The sequence below is a fragment of the Ochotona princeps genome, chromosome X (assembly GCF_030435755.1).
Source record: "Ochotona princeps isolate mOchPri1 chromosome X, mOchPri1.hap1, whole genome shotgun sequence".
In the NCBI taxonomy this organism is placed as follows: domain Eukaryota; kingdom Metazoa; phylum Chordata; class Mammalia; order Lagomorpha; family Ochotonidae; genus Ochotona; species Ochotona princeps.
This window is the reverse complement of record NC_080865.1, coordinates 76,357,379-76,376,668: the sequence shown is the minus strand read 5'-3', so window position 1 is coordinate 76,376,668 and position 19,290 is coordinate 76,357,379.

The window sequence follows — 19,290 nt, the reverse complement described above, 5'->3', positions numbered from 1 at the left end:
CTACTCATTTACATTTAAGAACATGTTGGAGCACTTAAATGGTTAGTTTCCTGTCTGTGAGATCTAGGGAAATGGAGGAGGTTCCTAAAGAATATCTTTACAAGCATATAACTAATCACACTAGGAAGATTATCATGAGATTTAGGGACTTTCAATTTACAGATAGTATATATAATCAAAAAGTAAATGATAACCTTTAGAAAACAAAATTTGATGAGCAAGGCGAATGTAGAAATGACATACAACTGAAAGTTTACACCTTAAGATATCAGCTTTGGAGGTGGCGATCGGTGTGGGGAGATAATACTTTGATATCTTGTGGCTTTGCATTCATTCAATAATTCTTAGCAGAGACAAGCCATTATATACGTATTTGATAAAAAATATCTCTCGAATGACACAGAGAAAGGAATTCAGAATTTGGAAGTCCAGGAAGTTTCAGTTGTTATCCATGGATCATCTGCATCAGGATTTCCTGGGGGAAGAGAAAAATGCTTACTAAAATGCCAGTTTTCAGGTTTCATCCTAAATTTGTAGAATTAAAATCTCCACATACAGGATCATTGTAATTTACTTTTGCAAAAATAATCCAAGCAACATGCTACACCCACTATAATCTACTATAAAAGGCTGAGTTTTCATAAACTAATTGCTCGCTAATACCATTTGTGCATGACAAAATATTTTGCTCGCCTATACGATATGATTTTGTATTTTTTTTCTTTTTTATATTTATTTTTCTTGGAGAGGCAGGTTTACAGAGACAAGGAGAGACAGAGAGAAAGATCTTTTTTTTAAAATTTATTTATTTTTTATTAATTACATTGCATTATGTGGCACAGTTTTATATGCACTGTGATTTCCCCCACCCCTCCCCAAACCCTCCCCCCACGGTGGATTGCTCCACCTTATTGCATTTCCATAGTTCAAATTCAGTTGAGATTCTTTCATTGGAGGTATTTACCAATCATACAGTCCAGCATCTTATTGGCCTGGTAAGTTCAATAGCTTCTTGGTGAGACCATCTCTGGTCTGAAGATAGAGCCAGCAGAGTATCATCCCAATCAATTAAAAATCCCAACATAATATTTACAACCAATCACAACATTATGGCACTAATTGACATGGTATTGATTAACCAATATGTTAATAAGAAAATGCAGGTTCTTAACCACAACCTGTGACTTCTTCATAGACATTTCCATTTTGGTTTATATTCAACTGTGTTCTATACACCTTAAAATGGCTATAGATTACCATTCAGCTGTCTCATGTCTATTTTAGTTTTAGTATTTAGCAGTTTATAGCATTGAAGCATGGTTTCTCTGAACCTGGCTGTTTTTTGGGTAGTCTAACTCTATAACAAGACATATGTCAACAGTTTAGGTGAACAGTTGTAGGAGGGGTGTGCAGAGAAATCTTCCATACCCCAGTGAGGAGTAACTAATCTTTGTGTCCCACCCAGTGAGTTATAAGTGCATCCCTGCTGACCATTTCCTGTCTGTTTCTAAGCTTTTCTTGTTATTCTCTATCTATTCTAGTTTGTTTGTTTGTTTTGAGGGGTTTCTGGAGCAATCCTGATGGTCATTACGAGAGAGGATGGGGACCCAAAGTTGGAAGCAGGCAAGGACCAGAGAAAGCTCCTCTCCCTAGTCCCAAAGGAAGTTTACTGTTCTTCTGTTTCTGCGGACCACTCAGGAATCCTGGTTGTCGTTCAGATGACCTTGCCTCCTGCAAGGCAGGACTTGGTCTACTTCCATCCCATGTGGTAGATCCAAATGGGGGTGGGTGACCTCAGAGTTCTTGGCCTCTGAAGGCACTCCATTTTCCCGTGGTCTCCTCAGCAGTAGGGATGTAGTCCTCGGTGCTCGTACTGATAGTCCTTGATGAAGATCTGGGAGTCTTCAGGGTTGGGATACAAGCCTCCTCCTGTCCTCCTGCTCCAGTCTGGGGTCCGACCTCCTGTTAAGAGGTTATTAGGATTGCTCCTGATTCCCCCATATGTCTTTGTAGTTCTGCTATTGTCTAATGCTGATTCGAGTTTGTTGCCTATGAGTTACCAGTTATGATCCTGATAGGTTATACTTCCCGTCTTCCTCACACCTTCTAGGGTGATGTAAGATTTCTCGCTCTCCCTCCCCCTTTCCAAGTATCACAGGGCCTTACAAGTATATTAGGTTTTATAATTCTTTGATGTAGGTCATAAGCAATCTGGCTCATATCAATTGTTGGTTCACTGTTTACTTCACAGTATCTTATTGCATGAGATACAGGCTGTTTGGGGTTGAAATAATATTACTGTTTTCCGGATTGACATCATTTCACAACAGCCACATCAATCACAACAACAACAACAACATCAACAACAAATTATAGCACCCTGATAAACTAATGCACCACTGAGTAACCAACACATGCTTAAGTAAAAGGAAACACAGATGTCTCTTGGAAAAAATGATGGCATCGTATACTTCATGTGCATGTGATGAATTCTACTAGAGAAAAGAGATTATTTGGAAGCACCCAATCTGACATAAAAGCATCAAAACATATGAGATACAGCCAAAAGAGCAAACAGACAATCAAAAACACAGTATAGATTGGACTGTTGGAGTTACCCTTTCCATGTTGGCTTCCTTATATGAGAGAGAATATATGGTATTTGTTCTTTTGTGATTGACTCATTTCACTGAGCATAATGGTTTCTAGTTGGGACCACCTGGTTTTAAATAGAATAATATCATTCTTCTTAATAGCTGAATAATATTCCATGGAGTAGATGTACCACAGTTTCCTTAACCACTCTTCCTTGGACGCACATCTGGTTTGTTTCTATGTCTGTGCTATTGTAGATTTTGCTGCTGTAAATATAGGATTACAGATCCCCTTCTTATATACAGATGTCACTCCTTTTGGGTATATTCCTAGGAGCGGGATAGCTGGGTCATATGGCAGGTTTATTTGCAATTTTCTAAGCAAGAGAGAAAGATCTTAAATCCACTTGTTCACTCCCCAAGTGGCCCCAACAGCAGGCACTGAGCTGCCAGTAGCTGTTTCTGGGTCTCCAAAGTGGGTGCAGGATCCCAAGGCTTTGGACTGTCCTCTACTGCTTTCCCAGGCCACAAGCAGGGAGCTGGATGGGAAGTGGCACAGCCAGACACAAACAGTTGCCATACGTGAGTCCAGCGCATGCAAGGCAAGGATTTAACCATTAAGCCATTGTGTCAGGCCTGATTCTGTATGTTTAGAGCTCATGAATCTTGTAAAAAGCTCTTCCAGGTGCAGTCATTGTGGCATAGTGGGTTTTAACTACTCCTTAGGAGGGCTTCATATTGATTTAGAGGGCAAGTTCCAAGTCTGGATGCCTTTGTTTCCAATCCAGTTTACTGCTAATGCATCCTGCGTGAGAGCAGATGAAGTCACAAGTGCTTGGACAACAACCAGTCTCCGGGGAGACCTGGATGAAGTTTCAGGCTTCTGGGTTTGACCTGGTCTAGATCTGGTTGTTGCAGGCATTTGGGGAATGAGACAATGGATAATAAACCTTTTTCTATGTCTCTGTTTCCATTCCACACTTGCTGTCTCACCATGTGTTGATCTGAATTGCCTTGGGAAGTTACAGAGTTCCCACTACCAAAAGGCTTATTCTGGGTGGGAACTCTTCACCCTTGAACTTCCCAGCTTCTAAGGTTTTAAGAAAAAAGAAAACTTTTTTCTTTATTAGTTACTTACTCTTTGGTATTCAGAAATTTCAATAGCACATGGGCTATTACAGGTCATGTTGTACTGAACCAAGGTGATTAGGAAAGTAGCGAAGCTGGGGACCACCATAAGAAATGAAAGAATGATGATTCATGTTTGTGAATCCTCGCCACTCATTTTGAGATCCTAGCTCCTGGCCTTGACCTGGTTCAGTCCCAGCCCCAGCTTTTGTGAGACTTGGTGAAGTGAAACAGTGGTTGGAAGATGTCTCTCGCTGGCTGTGTTCCTTCTAAAAGAAAGGAAAATGTAGGGAAAAGTGTAAGGGAACTAGATTAACATTTTAGGAGTCTAAAGTGCCTTGATTCATTCACAAAGGGCGTTTGTTACAGGATTATGGATATTGCAAAGCCCTCCAGAGTACTCCAGAAATAACATTCCAAGAAAAACTGAAGATTAAGCGTTTGGCATTTGTATTTACAGTTCAGTGCTCATCAGTTGCTTTCCTTGCCTTCATAATTACTGTAGTTTGAAATGTTTGACCTTAGTTTTGAAGATACACCAACTTTTTAAATAAGACTTATTTATTTATTTTTTATTGCAAAGTCAGATATATAGCGAGGAGGAGAGATTTTCCGTCCTATGATTCACTCCCCAAGCAGCCAGAACAGCCAAAGTTGAGCCGATCTGAAGTCAGGAGCCAGGAACATCTTCCAGGTCTCAAGGCTTTGGGCCTTCCTCAACTGTTTTCCCAGGCCACAAGCAAGCAGCTGGAAGGGAAGCGGGGCTACGAGGATTAGAACTGGCGCCCATATGGGATCCCAGTGTGTAGGGCGAGGATTTTAGCCACTAGGCCACCACATTGGTCCCAGATATGTAATCTTGAGTTCATCTTCCTTGCTCTGATTATCCATTTACTTTGTTTTTTCTTCCTGTGTTTTGGTTAGAAATTTACAACACAAATTACGTACAATGTATTAACCATCCATCCAGATCCAGTACCTTCCATTTTGTTTCTTATACTTGGTGTTTTTTTGTCACATCAGGTCTCTTTGCCTCATTTCATTTCTGGATCATTGTCTTAGAGCAAACAAATCACTTAATCTTTGCCTACATCAATTTCTCTGTTGACAGAAATAGGATTAGTTGCTTCCCTTCTGTCAAACTTGCATGAATGGTGTGAGGATTAATGGAGTGAACCACTGAAATGCAATTGAAATCCTAAAGGGAGAGGAATCCCGGAAATAAAATCCATTGTCCACATTATTATGTATTCTATTATAAAATAAGCCAGCATCCACACTTTACAACCAGAATCAATGCACAGGAAAGCAATGTAATCATTTTAGAAATATATATGCTTTGTGTGGTTGGCACAATGGCTTAACAGAATAATCTTCAACCTTGCAGCACAGCACTAGTATTCATATGGGCACCCTGGTTTGTGTCCTGGCTACACCACCTCCCATCCAGCTCCCTGCTTTTGGACAGAGAAAGCAATGAGGATGGCCCAAAGCCTTGGGACCCTTCACCCATGTAGAAGATCTGGAAGAAGCTTCTGGCTTCCGATCGACTCAGCACCAGCTGGTGCAGCCATTTGGGTAGTGAGCCCATGGACAGAAGCTTTCTCTCTCTATATATATATCTATAAATCTGCCTTTCAAATTAAAACAAATAAATCTTGAAAACAAAATAAAAAAAAACATTTTTTTACAAGTTTCTGTTTATTTTTATTGAGTCCTAAACATGTTCACAAGCTGTTTTTGAAACTTTTTGTCTTCAATTAATTGAAATGTTGAACAGGCTATTTTATAATGTTGGATTTTCAGGTCTTTGTGTTAAAGTGAATCAACATCAACATCTATCTTTCGTTTTGAAGATGGGAAGAGAAGTTATTTATAAGTAAGCTTCTGAAGAAATTTTGAGCATAGGTTGTTGTTTTGGCATAATACAAAAATCAGATAAAATCCTTGACATTTGTGATAGATGCCTTTTTAGAAAAAGAAGGAATATCTTTTGAATTTTTCATGAGTGTTTTAAATCTGAATAGTGAAATAGATCAGAAGACAAAAAGGATTTGCTTAGATCATGGGTACAGAAAAATGGGTTTGGTATTTGTGAAAACATGTTTTAATTCTTAGACTCTTAATAGAAGATTTGCTCATTTTAACATATTCCTTCAGTACTTTGTGTTATCATCTAAACTAAATGAGTACATTTTTATAGAGCCATTGCTATTTTCGAGTTTAGCACCAAGTTGCTGGGATTATTCAATGAATGTAGATTTTATGTAAATCACTTGTTTGCAAAAGTAGGCTGTGTAACAGAGGATGCCTAACCTAATTTATGTGTTTTAAAACTGTTGATTCTGTTTAGAAACAGAATAAATGAAGTCAATGCTAAAAAAGTGTTAAAAATGAAATGAAATGACATTAGGAAATATTATATTGATACTTGAAAATTCCAGTGACTATCTCACTTTCTCAACAAGATATATCTCATTGCCAGGCAAGGATATATAGATCATGAAATCTCACGCTGATAAAAAAAATCCCATTAAGATCATTTCCAACCTTGTAAATTTGCTGCCATCCTGCTGACAATTTTGCATATTATTTTGTTCACAGAATGTTGAATGTAAAACATTTTGAGCTATACAACATTTGAGATATTTCTTCTTAATTAAAACTATTGAACACAAGAAAGTCTTCGGGCAAACAAATGAGTAACAGAACAAATAGGTGGTAGTTACAAGACACTCCGGGTTCTTTTCAATGGTTTCCATGACAATAGCATCATTTCTGTTAGTGTGATCACTATTATTAGAATTATTAGTTTTTTTTTGAATCCTTTCTTTACTCGTATATTGGAAGTTCTATTTTAAAGCAAATTAATTTTTTACTTGTCATTAATACACCATTATAGTTATCAATCTGTTTTATAGTTGCACAGTCTCACCATCATATAACTTTGTGAATGAAGAATAAGAAACAAAAGAAGTTGGGTAAACAGACTTCCTATTGGTGAATAAAAGTATTTCTTCAAGTGCAGCTGAGAAAACACATTTAAAACTGTTTCCCTACAGAATTCCCCTTTGGCAGGGAGTAGAGAGTGAGGTTTAATGCCTATGTAGGATTGGATCACTAGAAGATAGCTGTGACTTTTCTATTTTGCCATATTCATCTTGTTGAATAATTTCTTTCTTGAAGCTGTTCTGTAGTTTGAACTGCCCTCTCTATAATTAGCTTTTACATATCCTGTTTCTCTACTTAGAGAGTCCTGAAACACAGCTGTTATTCCTGGAGGACTGGTAGAGTCAGTGAGGTCATTAAGTCCCAAAGGGCATTAATAGGAGAGAGAATAACTTTCTAACTATATTAACAGCTGATAAATCTAGTATAGAAAGTAGGATATAGATTCTTACATAAGAATTTCTCATTAATTCTGTGTTAATACACAACTTTATTATAATCTAATAAATGCATTTATTCATTAGCTCTTATCCCATAGTTATTCTGGATTCTTCATGGAGGTCACAACATTCTACCTTACACTGGATTTGTGATGGAGACTGCATCGATTGTGTGGCTCACATGTAGTGAGGTTTGAAACAGAAAAACGGGGAAATTCATACTGATTTAGCAGTATGTGAACCTGGTATTTAAAGCTTGTCCCTGGACACTTACTTGTGACTGCTTATTTTGATAAAGAAAGCCTGTAGTAATTGCTGATACTAAATCTAAGCCCAGACAAGTAGGACAAACAAATAAGCAAGAACAAGTTTTAAAACTGAGGCTGACATGCAAGTATAATATTCTATGATACAGAGGGTATCAGTGATGGGACCCCAAGCCCAAGTATCTTCCTATATAATTTTAATGCCTTGTTCTACTATATTTTACCATTATTTGTTCCCTGATTCTCTGTAGCAAAAACAAAACAAAGAAAATGAAGTGCTTTTTAATAGACCATGACATTTTAGAATTATGAACTATTAGGTTATACTATTATTATAGCCAGAACTCAGGTACAATAAGGCAAATTGTGAAGAGAAAGGATGTTTTTAAGAAGAAAGCCAAGAAAAAGAAAAAAAAACTTTACAAGAAAACATTTTGTGTATTCACTTGACAGATTCTCTTTAACCTTCAGCTATCCTTCCAAAACTCATGCTCTGGTATTTGTTCAGAGTTATTTGAATATTGCTAAGATGTTTATAGATCAGATGTTTGCCTTTGCAAAATTGTATACAATGAAGTTGTATATATTTGTTTAATGTTTATATGAAAGATTCCTGGGGGTGTTTATTTGTGCCACTTTCAGTGAAGTTGCTGATTTTTATATCTGTACCAGTGATGCTCCAACGGTCAAAACAAATGTATAGTGCACATATTAGAAATGATTTATCAGGTGATTCATTGGATCTGACAGCTGTAGCCCATCTGTTGAGGCAAACAAAACAAAATACTCATTTCTACTTTCATATTTTCAATCATCATTAGTTTAATCTTGAAACAAGGCAAACATTTACCCATTTCTATCCAAAAGGACTGAGACATGATACCCTAGCATGATAATTTCATATTAATGGATGGAGATTACCTTCACTCTCTATTTGCTTTCATGATTAAGTCAGGATCCCACGATTTCAAATAAGAAATCGTCAGTGTGCATCTGGTTAAATGCAAGAGATCTGAAGAAGTTTATCACTGACATTGTAGATAGAGTTGATGCATTCATTATTGGCACTGTATGCCAGTATTTCCCATAGAGTGCTTGTTAATGAATAACCCAGAGGAGAATAAGCTATGAACATCATGTTTTTGTAAAAAAAAAAAATTGTATCCTCCGAGATTTGTTCCTGTAACATGCATATACTATGACAGTTGTAACACACATTAGCAGATTGCTTTTAAGATTCTACTGAGTTAGTTTCTGTCCTCTGAGAATGTTCTTGTCTACAGTCATTACATGGAAGCTATGCCTACTGGTGAATACCAAACACATCCCAGCTCAATAGCACATATTGACTTTTTGAATAAACACATCTTTTCTTGGCTTTATCCTGGCCCAGGTCAGGCTGCCGTGGGCATCTGGGGAGTGAACCAGTGGATGGGAGCTCTGTCTGTCTTTCTCTGCTTCTGTGCTTCTCAAATAACAACCAAAAAATTTTTAAGAAATGCAGAAAAACCCACATAACGTAAATAAGTAGCCTTCCAAATATTAAGGGCAGCTCTTTAAGACTGAAAATATCTTTGAAAGTGAAGTTTAAGTAAATATCTGATAGTAGTTTCAGCAAGTTTCAAGTATAATTTTACTCCATGATATCTTTTAAAATATGGGATGTAATATGTTATCAGGAAAGATATTTCAGCCAATTTTTGGTTGGTCAGTTATGTGTCCAGTAATGTAAGACTTTAGGGCCCATTACGTCTTCAAAGCAGTCCTTTCATACAGATAAAAACATGTTCTGTCTTAGATGGTCATGGGTGAGCAGATACATGGAATTAAATGTTTAGGAAAAAACAGTCTAGACATGTACACTGATAACAATTTATTTTGGTGGTAATAGTTAAATTCACAAGCCACTCTAGAATCTGCAATGCAATGGCTTAATAGGCTAATCCTCCATCTTCAAGCTCAGCATTCCAATATGGATGCCAGTTCGTGTTCAGGTTGCTCCACTTCCAATTCAGCTCCCTGCTTATGGCCTTAGAAGACAGAGAAAGATGGACCAAGTCTTTGAGACCTTGTACTCACATGGGAGACCTGGAAGAAGCTCTTTGTTCCTGGCTTTAGAACAGTTCAGCTACAGCACTTGTGGCTATTTGGGGGAGGGAACCAGAAGATGGAAGATCTGTCCTTCTCTATCTTTCTTCTTACCTTTCCAATAAAAAAAATAAATATTAAAAAAAACCCAAATCATTGATGCTGGAAAGAGTAAGCAGCAAATTAATAATTTGGAGATCATTTATCTTGCACTTCAACTGAAAACATTGAAAGCACAACTGCAGGTAAGGAGGAAACTCTTAGTGGTACTATCAAGGGGCTCTGGATTGGGCCACAACACCAACCAGTCCACGCCAGGGCCAGGACAAGGGACTGGCAGGGCTGAGATAGACTGTTTCACCAACGAGCAGGAGCTGGACCTGGGGGAAGGTGCACAAATCCAGGCTAATGCACCCACTTCTTGATGCTGAGGTGAGGTGAGTTGAGCCATGCCAGTCTGGGGAGGTGCAAGCCAGGTCATCTGGCCTGGACCCTTGTGCCCACCTGCATGGTGGGTGCGGGGTCTTTGGGCTCCTGGAGTGGAGTGTCCTGCAGGGCATGGCTATCCTGGCCTGGGTCTTAGGTCCACTTGCACGGTGGGTGCCCAGTCCATGAGCCCCAGGAATGGGGGAGTGTGGCAGGGTCCGGGTTGCCTGGCTCTGGTCTTGGACCCACTTATGTGGCAGGCACAAGGTCTATAAGCCCCAGGGGTGGTGGTGGGATCTGATGGAGCCTGGCTTGCCTGACCTGGGCTCTTGGGCTCACCAGAGAGAACTTGTCCTCCTCAGTGGAAAAGAGGATGGATGGCTGTCCCAGATCCACATGGAAGATACGGCACCCCATTAGCCCCTGAAGAAGACATCTGTTACCACAGCAAAGAAAGAAGAACTGAACAAATTGGACAACTACCCCAGCCCAATGATGACAGCAAATATCTGGGCAAATGAAGACTCTAAGGACAACTATGTGAGCCAATGGACATTGGGAGTTTTCCTTCATCCTTGGATCAGCGAGATCAACATTTTAGAATTATTGAAACCACCTGGGCAGATCCCTCAGCGCTTGCATCTCAACAGGACCCTGGGTCGATATTGGGTGGCAGGTGCTGGGGTGAGTGGGAAGCTGGTTGTGGCTTCTCCTCTTGACAGCTCCCTCCTCCTAGATACAGGGGAAAAAAAATAGAAACCTGGAAACAGTGATCACACCCACTTTCCCCTAGTCCTCAATCCTTTCCACCCTGATCAACTATGTAAGCAGCATTTAAAATTTAAAAAAAGAGGTTCCCAGAACATGGAATTAAAAGATAAGTTTATTTTGAGCAAAACCTTTGAAATCTAGGTTATAAGCAGTCTTAGAAAGTTCATGAAAAATGTGTATTATGAGAAAGTTTTATGAGGATTTTGTTTTTGGCACCAAAATAAAAATCTTATAAAAATAGTTTTTCATTTGAAAGTGGGATGGGTTGGGAATACAGATATCTTTCATCAGCTGATTCACTCCTCAAATATTCTCAGTTGCTGCATCTGGGCAGGCTGAAACCAGGAATGCTGAGTTCAACCCAGGTATTCCACATGGGAGTTGGAGATCCAACTGCATTTGAGCTATCCCCAGAATGTGAATTAATTGAAAAGCCTGGATTAGGAGCAAAGCTGCCAGACTGGAAATCCTACTAAAGGCTGAGGATGTCTGATGTGGTGTTTTAAATCTTGTGCCAAATTATTGCCCTCAAAACTATTTTTTAAATTCCATGTCTTTACAAAAAAAATTGAAGTATCTTCAAACTTGTTCTGGCTGAAATTTTGAACAAAACTTCTCCTGTCCAACAATTTGAGTTTCGAAGGTTAGAGTGCATTTATTCTCTTCTTATTCATAAACTAAAACCAAATATCCCACTAGCCTACAGAGAACGGCAAGTTTTCATATTTGGTTCATTGTCTGTCTAGAGTGGATATGTTTTCTTTCAAACAGAAAAGAGAGATTCTTAGGTTTATAATGATGTATGCAGTCGGAACAGTTTTTGAAAATAAAAGGAAATGTTTTGCTCTGGCTTCTCTATACTCCATTGCAATCCATGACATATCCCCAAACTTAAACAAACGTATTAGTTTGAAATGTCATTGTTATAATATCTAGAAATATTAACTAACATGCCTTCTAATGTTCTAAAATATCCTTTCATCTTGATGCTCTCTCCATCTCAAACTAGCCCTTGACATTTATTGCTGTAGGACATAAGGTTAATGGAAGAAATACAGAGGGAAAACTCAATTTAAGATCTATTTTAGAACTAGTGACAAACATGTTAGAAGAGGATGCTTTGAAAAAGCATTGAGAGTCAGAAAACAAAACAATTGGTTTTAGAACAATATACAATCATCCATAAAAAATTCTATCCATCCTTCTAATTTTTAAATTCTGAAGAAATGATAGAAGCCATAGGAACAAGAATTGTGGAAAAGTTTACCAGAATTTTTCTTTGTCATTTAATTTTGAAAGTCATATGAAATTTGTAATTCTCTCAGCTTTGCCAATCTGTCACAGAGGGGCCTTTGTGTAATCTTTCAAAATCTCCACTGTGGTACTCCCATTAGCAGGAACATACATACTTCATAGGTGTTTATTTAATATTATATCCTGCTTGTGCACAGACATCGTGAGTAGGGACTCATCAAATACGACGCATTCTCTCAAAAATTTTCGGTGAAGAGTTTTGTGCATAAACTTTTCCACATACTGAAATGTGTCTTCTTATAGGTGGCTGTGCTGATGCTGTACATTTGAATTTGCTTGGCAGTTGTTTCAAAAGCTGTGTAAACTAGAGAAGGAGGAAGAAGAGAGAAAATGAAGCTGCAAGGTACTTCTCATGTCTTGAAAAATTTCATACTTTAGGTTCAGTAGCGCGCTCATGCTAGCCAGAATTGAAGTTGTAGAAGTAGGAAAGAAAAACCAAGGTAGATTAGGGGGCTCCAGCAAATAAGCTGCTACTTACTTAACCCTCCCCTCATCCAGGCCACTGAATGTTGAAATGCCAAGTGTCATAGCACTCAGTTCTTGCATCTTGCATCTACACTGTGTTCTGGGATGCTCTCAGTTAGTCTTATGTCTACAATGTTCTCTCAACCCGCAACTTCTCAAAGTCATATAGAGATATACATAAATATATATCTATATATGACTCATATGCAATACATGTATATAATAAATATATTTATATACTGAATGTATTTATATACTGAATATATTTATATCGCTTTTTACTTAGCTGTTATCTTGTATTTCTCTTGAGCATTTACAATTTAATTTTACCTCATCTTTCACCCACTTTTTCAGTTTCAATCCTTTTCATCTAAATAAATGGCAATGTAATCTACATAGCTATTCAAATTAGAATCCCCAGAATCACTCTTACTACTTTCCTTTCCATTACACCACATGTACAATCTATCACTGGTACTGTCATTTCTAATTACTATATATCAGGGTACTCTGTGGGAATTTAGCCTAAAAGTTAAGTAACCAGTTAAGACATGGCACATCCTACATCAGAAGACATGTATTTAAATCCCAGACCTGGCTCCTGATGCTAGTTTCCTGATAATGCAGACCCCAGGAGGCAACGGTGATCATGCAAGAGATTGAGTTCCCACTCTCCACATGAGAAGCTTGAAATGAGCTTCCAACTATTGACTTCACTTCCCCATCCAAACCCATTTGTAGAGTAAACCAGAAGATGGGGTTTCTCTCTCTCTCTTTCTCTCTCTCTCTCTTTCGATCTCTATCTCCCTCTCCACAGTCTCTTTCTCCCTTTGACTCTGAAACTGAAAAGGAAAATAAAGTTTATTTTGCTGCAAAAAAATAAAATGCAGCCTTTTTAAAAAATACTCATTCTCCATGATCTTTAAGAAGACATTTGGATGGATAAACCCCATGTATGTCTCTTCACCTCCATTGTTAGCAACATAGTTAAGCCTACCATCAACCAGAACCTTTCAGGCTCTTTTAGAGCCAATGCTACAATATCCTAAATCATCCTCTACTAAGTGCTTCACATGACAGTTAACGAGGTCTTTTAAAAACGTAAAATTGTATCATGTTGTTCTATTGATTCAAGCTTTTCCTCAGTCATTGGATAAAAGCAAAATTAATTACAATGAACAATAAAATCTCAAATAGTCAATTCCATCATTACTTCTCCAACTCAGTGTGAACCACATTGCCCATGCTTACAACCCTCATCACACAGATTTCCTTTCAGTTCATGGCACATAACAGGCCTCTTCTGACTTTAGGATTTTTATATATGCCCATCTTTCCTTTTAGAATATGTTACTGTTATTTTATTTGCATAACTGATTCATTACCATTTTTCAGGGTTCAAGTTTCTATGTTAGCTCTTCTGACACAATTTTCCTGATACCATACCTACTACGAAGGCTCCATTAAACGTTATCTTCACCAAACATATTAATTTTATTGCATATTTGAATCTTTCATTATTGTATGCCACTCTTTTTTTAATTGAAATCTGTTTATGTTTAAATGTTTTGCAATTAAAAAACTAAGACATGGAGATGTTAAGTTATATATGTCATGCAGTAAAACTGCAAGAGTTGGAGCAAATATTTGAAACCAGGAAGTTTGGCTTCACAGTCTGGACACATAACTAATATTGTAGTATCTAAATGTATATTTCATAGTTCTCCCAACTGGATGTGGGATTCTGAAATGTCAAGTTATTCACAGCAGGATTTCTAGAACAAGGGCACTCATACTGGTATCATCAGATTGCTGTAGTTTTCAAGAAATGCTTATTGAATGAATAATTATTTGGCTTTGATCCATGGTGTGGAGCCAAAAGCTATCACCAGAACAAAGAAACAATACTTTTATACTACTGTTTCATCACAGACAGTTGAACCACTTCACAACAGGAAACATTCAAGAGGCAAATACCTCTTCAGTCCATCAAAGTAGTTGGAGTGATGTCAAGGATTCAGATTGAAAGTTTGAGACATGCATACGGTAGGTAAAGGCAAAAGGGATTTTATATATATATATATATATATATATATATATATATATATATGGAATTATATATAAAATTACACATGATATTATATATGATATATAATTGCACACACACACATAGAGATAGAGAGAGACAAGAAAGGGATAAGACATTATTGACTTTAGGATAATTGTTGAAGCTGTTCATCTAAAGAAAGTTCCAAAGTATATCTGGAATTTAACACAATTTGTAGCAAGGTTAGATTTAAAATCCTCAGGGTATTATGGTATATGGAGAATAATATAATAGGTTTTCAAAGAGTTTCAGCTTTCTCTCCAGTTTGCACCATTAGTCTCTCAATGATGTGCATCTATTTTCCCTTGAGAATAATAAACCTGGAGAATAAGATCTAGTTAAGAACTCTAAATGTTAGATCTTTCACTTTTTTTACTTCTAAGCTTGGGCAGACTTTGATACTTTCATAAGCAGTAACTACCATGAATGTTTAAATTGTAGAATGCTATTTCAAAAGATTGGAGTTATTGTGTGTAGAATTGGTGCCTCATGTTCTGTACATCATTTCATATCTCCAACAAATTTGTCAAAAATAAAATGAGATCAAGTTAGAAAAATTTAAGAGTTTTTTGAGCATACTGAAGAACAGTTGGGGAATGTAGAGATCTTCAACTGAAAATGGCAAGAAGTGCCATTCACAGCAGTTAAAGCTCAGCTTCAAAAGCAGAGAAATGATTTTGACCCTTTGTGTGACTGGTTGCACATATTAATATATTTTTTAAGGCAAGCAGAGCTATTTAAGCTGATTTATCTCCAGCTGAGGGTTTAATTTCACTGATTCACACAGTCAAGGACATAAAGATTACATGTGTTCCCTTTATGATTAGAGTTAGCATTTTGGGGAAATGAGAAGCATATAAGTTTTGGGTTACTTGGCAGTTTTTTGGGGGAATTTAAACAGTAGCCTCAATTAATTTCTTTCTTTCTTTCTTTCTTTCTTTCTTTCTTTCTTTCTTTCTTTCTTTCTTTCTTTCTTTCTTTCTTTCTCCTATTGATTTTACCTTGCTAATCATCCATTTGTATGGGGTCAGATATTATCTAATTAGACGCCTGGGAAGCAATTGGACAAATCAATATTTTTTTGCAGATGAATACTTTTTTAAAATTTTTCAAAATAAATGGGTGATAAATAGATATAGTTATCTGTGTATATACATATATATAATTATAAATTTGATTAAGTCACTTATCATTCTGATCCTCTATATCTTCTATAAATCAGGAAAAATCATTGATTTTGCTAGTAATTACTTTTTAAATTTAAAGTGCTGCTCAAGTTTTAAGTCAGCTTATAATTATTGCTTGTAAAGTTTTGGGTGATGCAAGTTATTTATATACAAACACTTTCATTTGTTTGCCTTGGGTTTGTAACATAACTCCAAAAGTATTTTAAAATTATCTCAAAAGAGAAATAAATATTCCTTCTTCTAAAAAAAGTAAGAACACTCGTGCTTCTTAGAGACAGGTAAAAGTGACTGAGTTTTAGCTTCTAAAATTTTATTGGAGAATAAACGTCGATGACCTTTCAAAATCCTTTCCAATTCAATAATATTGTATTAAATTATCTTTTGGAACATCCCAACATAATTTATCAACATCATCAAGGAACATATTCCAAGTTCCTATTTGCTAACACAATAATATTGACACTAATCAGGCAGGGACAGTGATGAAATGAATACAATCTGTTTTCCACAACATGAAACTGTGGTGTATGCCAAAGCACAAAAGCAAACAAATGAAAACTCTAGCTTCAATGTGGCTTTGAAAAATGATCTTATATCAGATATATACACCACCTGGTAGACTAATGCTTTAAATGATGATTAAGTGATGATCTATCAACAGATGTGCAAATAACCTATTACTAAGGAGTATCTGGTGGGAATAAACTGACAATTATAATTAGACAAGCATAAGTTAGTTCACAGGATGACAACACCTAGCAACTAATGAGCTTGGATTTACATTGGTTTACTTTTTTTTATGAAACAGAATTGAACTTAAAAATGATTCTGATTTCACTGGTTTACTTTTTTTTTTTTTACATTTAAGAAAATTATGAAAGCCTAGGTTTCTGGAGTCTTCCTCAGCGTCACCTAGGCAGCCACGGGAAGTGTGGGGACTCTGCTGGGGGCCAGTGGAATGGAAGAGCTCTGGGAATTCCAGCTCATCCTTGGGTCCCAGGTGGCCAGTGGAGGGGTGGCAGGCTGTAGGGCCCCAGGCTGTCATGTTGGCGTGGTGTGCAAGTGGACTGGGCTATGGCCTCATTAACATCCTTGAGTCCCAACTGGGCAGAGGGCTGGGGTCCCAGGCCAGCATGCCACTCCAGTGTACTGGAGAACTGGCTCTGTGATCCCAGGGAGCTGGCAGGACTCCAGGCCAGCATGCCGCCCCAACAGAAGATGGGGCTGGGGAACCCATATGCTTGCAAGTTCAGAGGAGATGTGTGTGTGTGTGTGGGGGGGTGCTGACAGAGTATGTTGCAGGTGAGAAATGACTTCTGGGAGACTTCTATGGACAAGGCCAATGTATTTGCATGTAAGCAAGGAGGGTACTGCCCAGCAGTTTGGAGGAGGGAATCTGGAGATCCTTTCTGGGAGACCTGAGCTGGGCTAGTTAGCATCCACCACCACTGACCACTATGCATTGGCACACAGTAAAACTAAGGCTAGGGGCCTGACAAAGCTAGATTACAGTACCCATCAGTGAGTGTCCGAACAGGGGATGGGTAATGTTAGGCTGGGTCATGACAATAACCAGCACATGAGAGAACCAGGTCTAGGGGCAGATTCTATGGATGACATGTTGACTCACCCCTGTGGAACTGTAACATCTGATGGTTTGCTCAAGAGCTGGGGACAGTGATGAACTGCTAGGCCTGACCATGGAATCCCAAGAGACTCATGAGTACTGGGGTTGGGAACAGGCCAAGTTGGTTCAGGCTACAGAAATGTAGGTGTACCCAGGAATAAGGTGATGGGGCAGGCCAGGCAGCAACATATATCAGCACACACAAACTATGTTGGTTAAGGACCTAGCACCCACTGGCTCATGTGAAGTCTGGGAGTGGGAATGGATCTGGTAGGGGAACTTGGGGAAATCCCTTGGTGGGCTGGTGAGCATGTGAGTCAGTGCTAGTTGTTGGTCAGGCTGGGTAAGACTGTTCCACTTGTCAGCAAGTGTGTGGGCTGGTATGGGTAAGGTTGGGGGCACAGACCAGGTAGGGCAGGACTGTGCCAAACTTTAGCACACTGCCATTTGCAGGAGTCAGGATGCAGTTTGGGCAATGCTGGGCTAGGTTATCACACCTATCAGTTTGCATCTAAGCCAGGGATATGCACAGACTGGGCAGGATTGGGCTGCAGCACCCACCATTGAGAGTTGAGACTGGAAGCAGGCCAGGCCAGACTGCAGCATTGGATGACAAAGGCCAGGACAGGGGACGGGCTATAGAAGGCTGGGTCAGAGAAAACAGTGGTACATGCAATGTCTGTGGCTGGGAACAGTCTTGATTGGGAGCTAACGGGATACCCTGGCTGAGTTGTGGTTCCTACTGGTGAGCATGAGAGCCAGAGTGGGGGCAGCAAACTGGGTTGGACATGGCTGCAGTATACCTTGGTGTGAGTGTGTACTGGGTCTTGGGTGTTCCAGATGGGGCTGGGCTCTAGTACCGTTGGTGTTCAGAAGAGCAAGGGTGGGTGTAGAATAAGCTGGGCTAGGTCTCAGCACCCACAGAACCAAGTGCAGAGTCTGTGAGTTGACCAGGAATGGCTGGGCTTTAACACCCCACAGTAAGAGCCAGAGTTGGGGTGGAGCTTGCAGAACTCCTCTGTCAGGATGCAATCCCTCCAGGTAAGCTCAAGAATCAAGACTGGGATCATCCCAGCTGAGGCCAGGTCACAGTACCAGCTGGCATACATATGGATCATGTCTGGGTTCAATCAAGCCTGGTTAAATTCATAATGCTCACTGGCAGATGTTCTTGAGAACCAGGACAATTGTAGAACAGGCCATGTTGGGTCACAGTACCAGCCAATTCATATTAGGGCTAAGACTGGGAGCTGGCTGGCCTGGGCTAGGCTGTCACACCCACCAGCATGAGCTGGAACTGGAGGAAGATTGTGCCAGGCTAAGCTACAGCACCCACTGGCAAGTGTCGAGGTGGGGCAAGCCATGCCAGTCTGGGCCATAGTATCCATGAGCACATGTAAAATCTGAGGATGTGGGTGAGTCCCGTACGAGTGCAGTGGACGTTCTGCTGGGCCAATGCTCCCACTAGTGAAGGTGAAAACTTGGGCTGGATAAGACCAGGCCACACAGGATTACAACACCCATTGGCCAGCATGTGAGCTGGGTTAAGGAAGAGCCAGGATGGGCTCCATTTCCAGCTTTCTGTTAATGTGCCCCCTAAGTGGTAACAGATGTTGACTCTGGTTGCTGATCCCTGACACCCACATGGGAGACTCAGAATGAGTTCCTAACTCCTGGCTTTAGGTTGGCTCAACCCTGACTGTTGTGTTATATATAAATAAAATGTATGGAGAGAGAACTAACAACAGGATATCCAATGGAAGAGAAAGGAAACATACTTTCCACTACATGTCAAATTGTTTTGAGTCTCAGTTGCTCCACTTTCAATCAAGTTTTCCATTAATGTGCCTGGAAAAGCAGTGGGAACAAGACCTAAATTTTTGACCCCTACAACCTGTGTGGAACACATGAATGATGCTCTTGGCTCT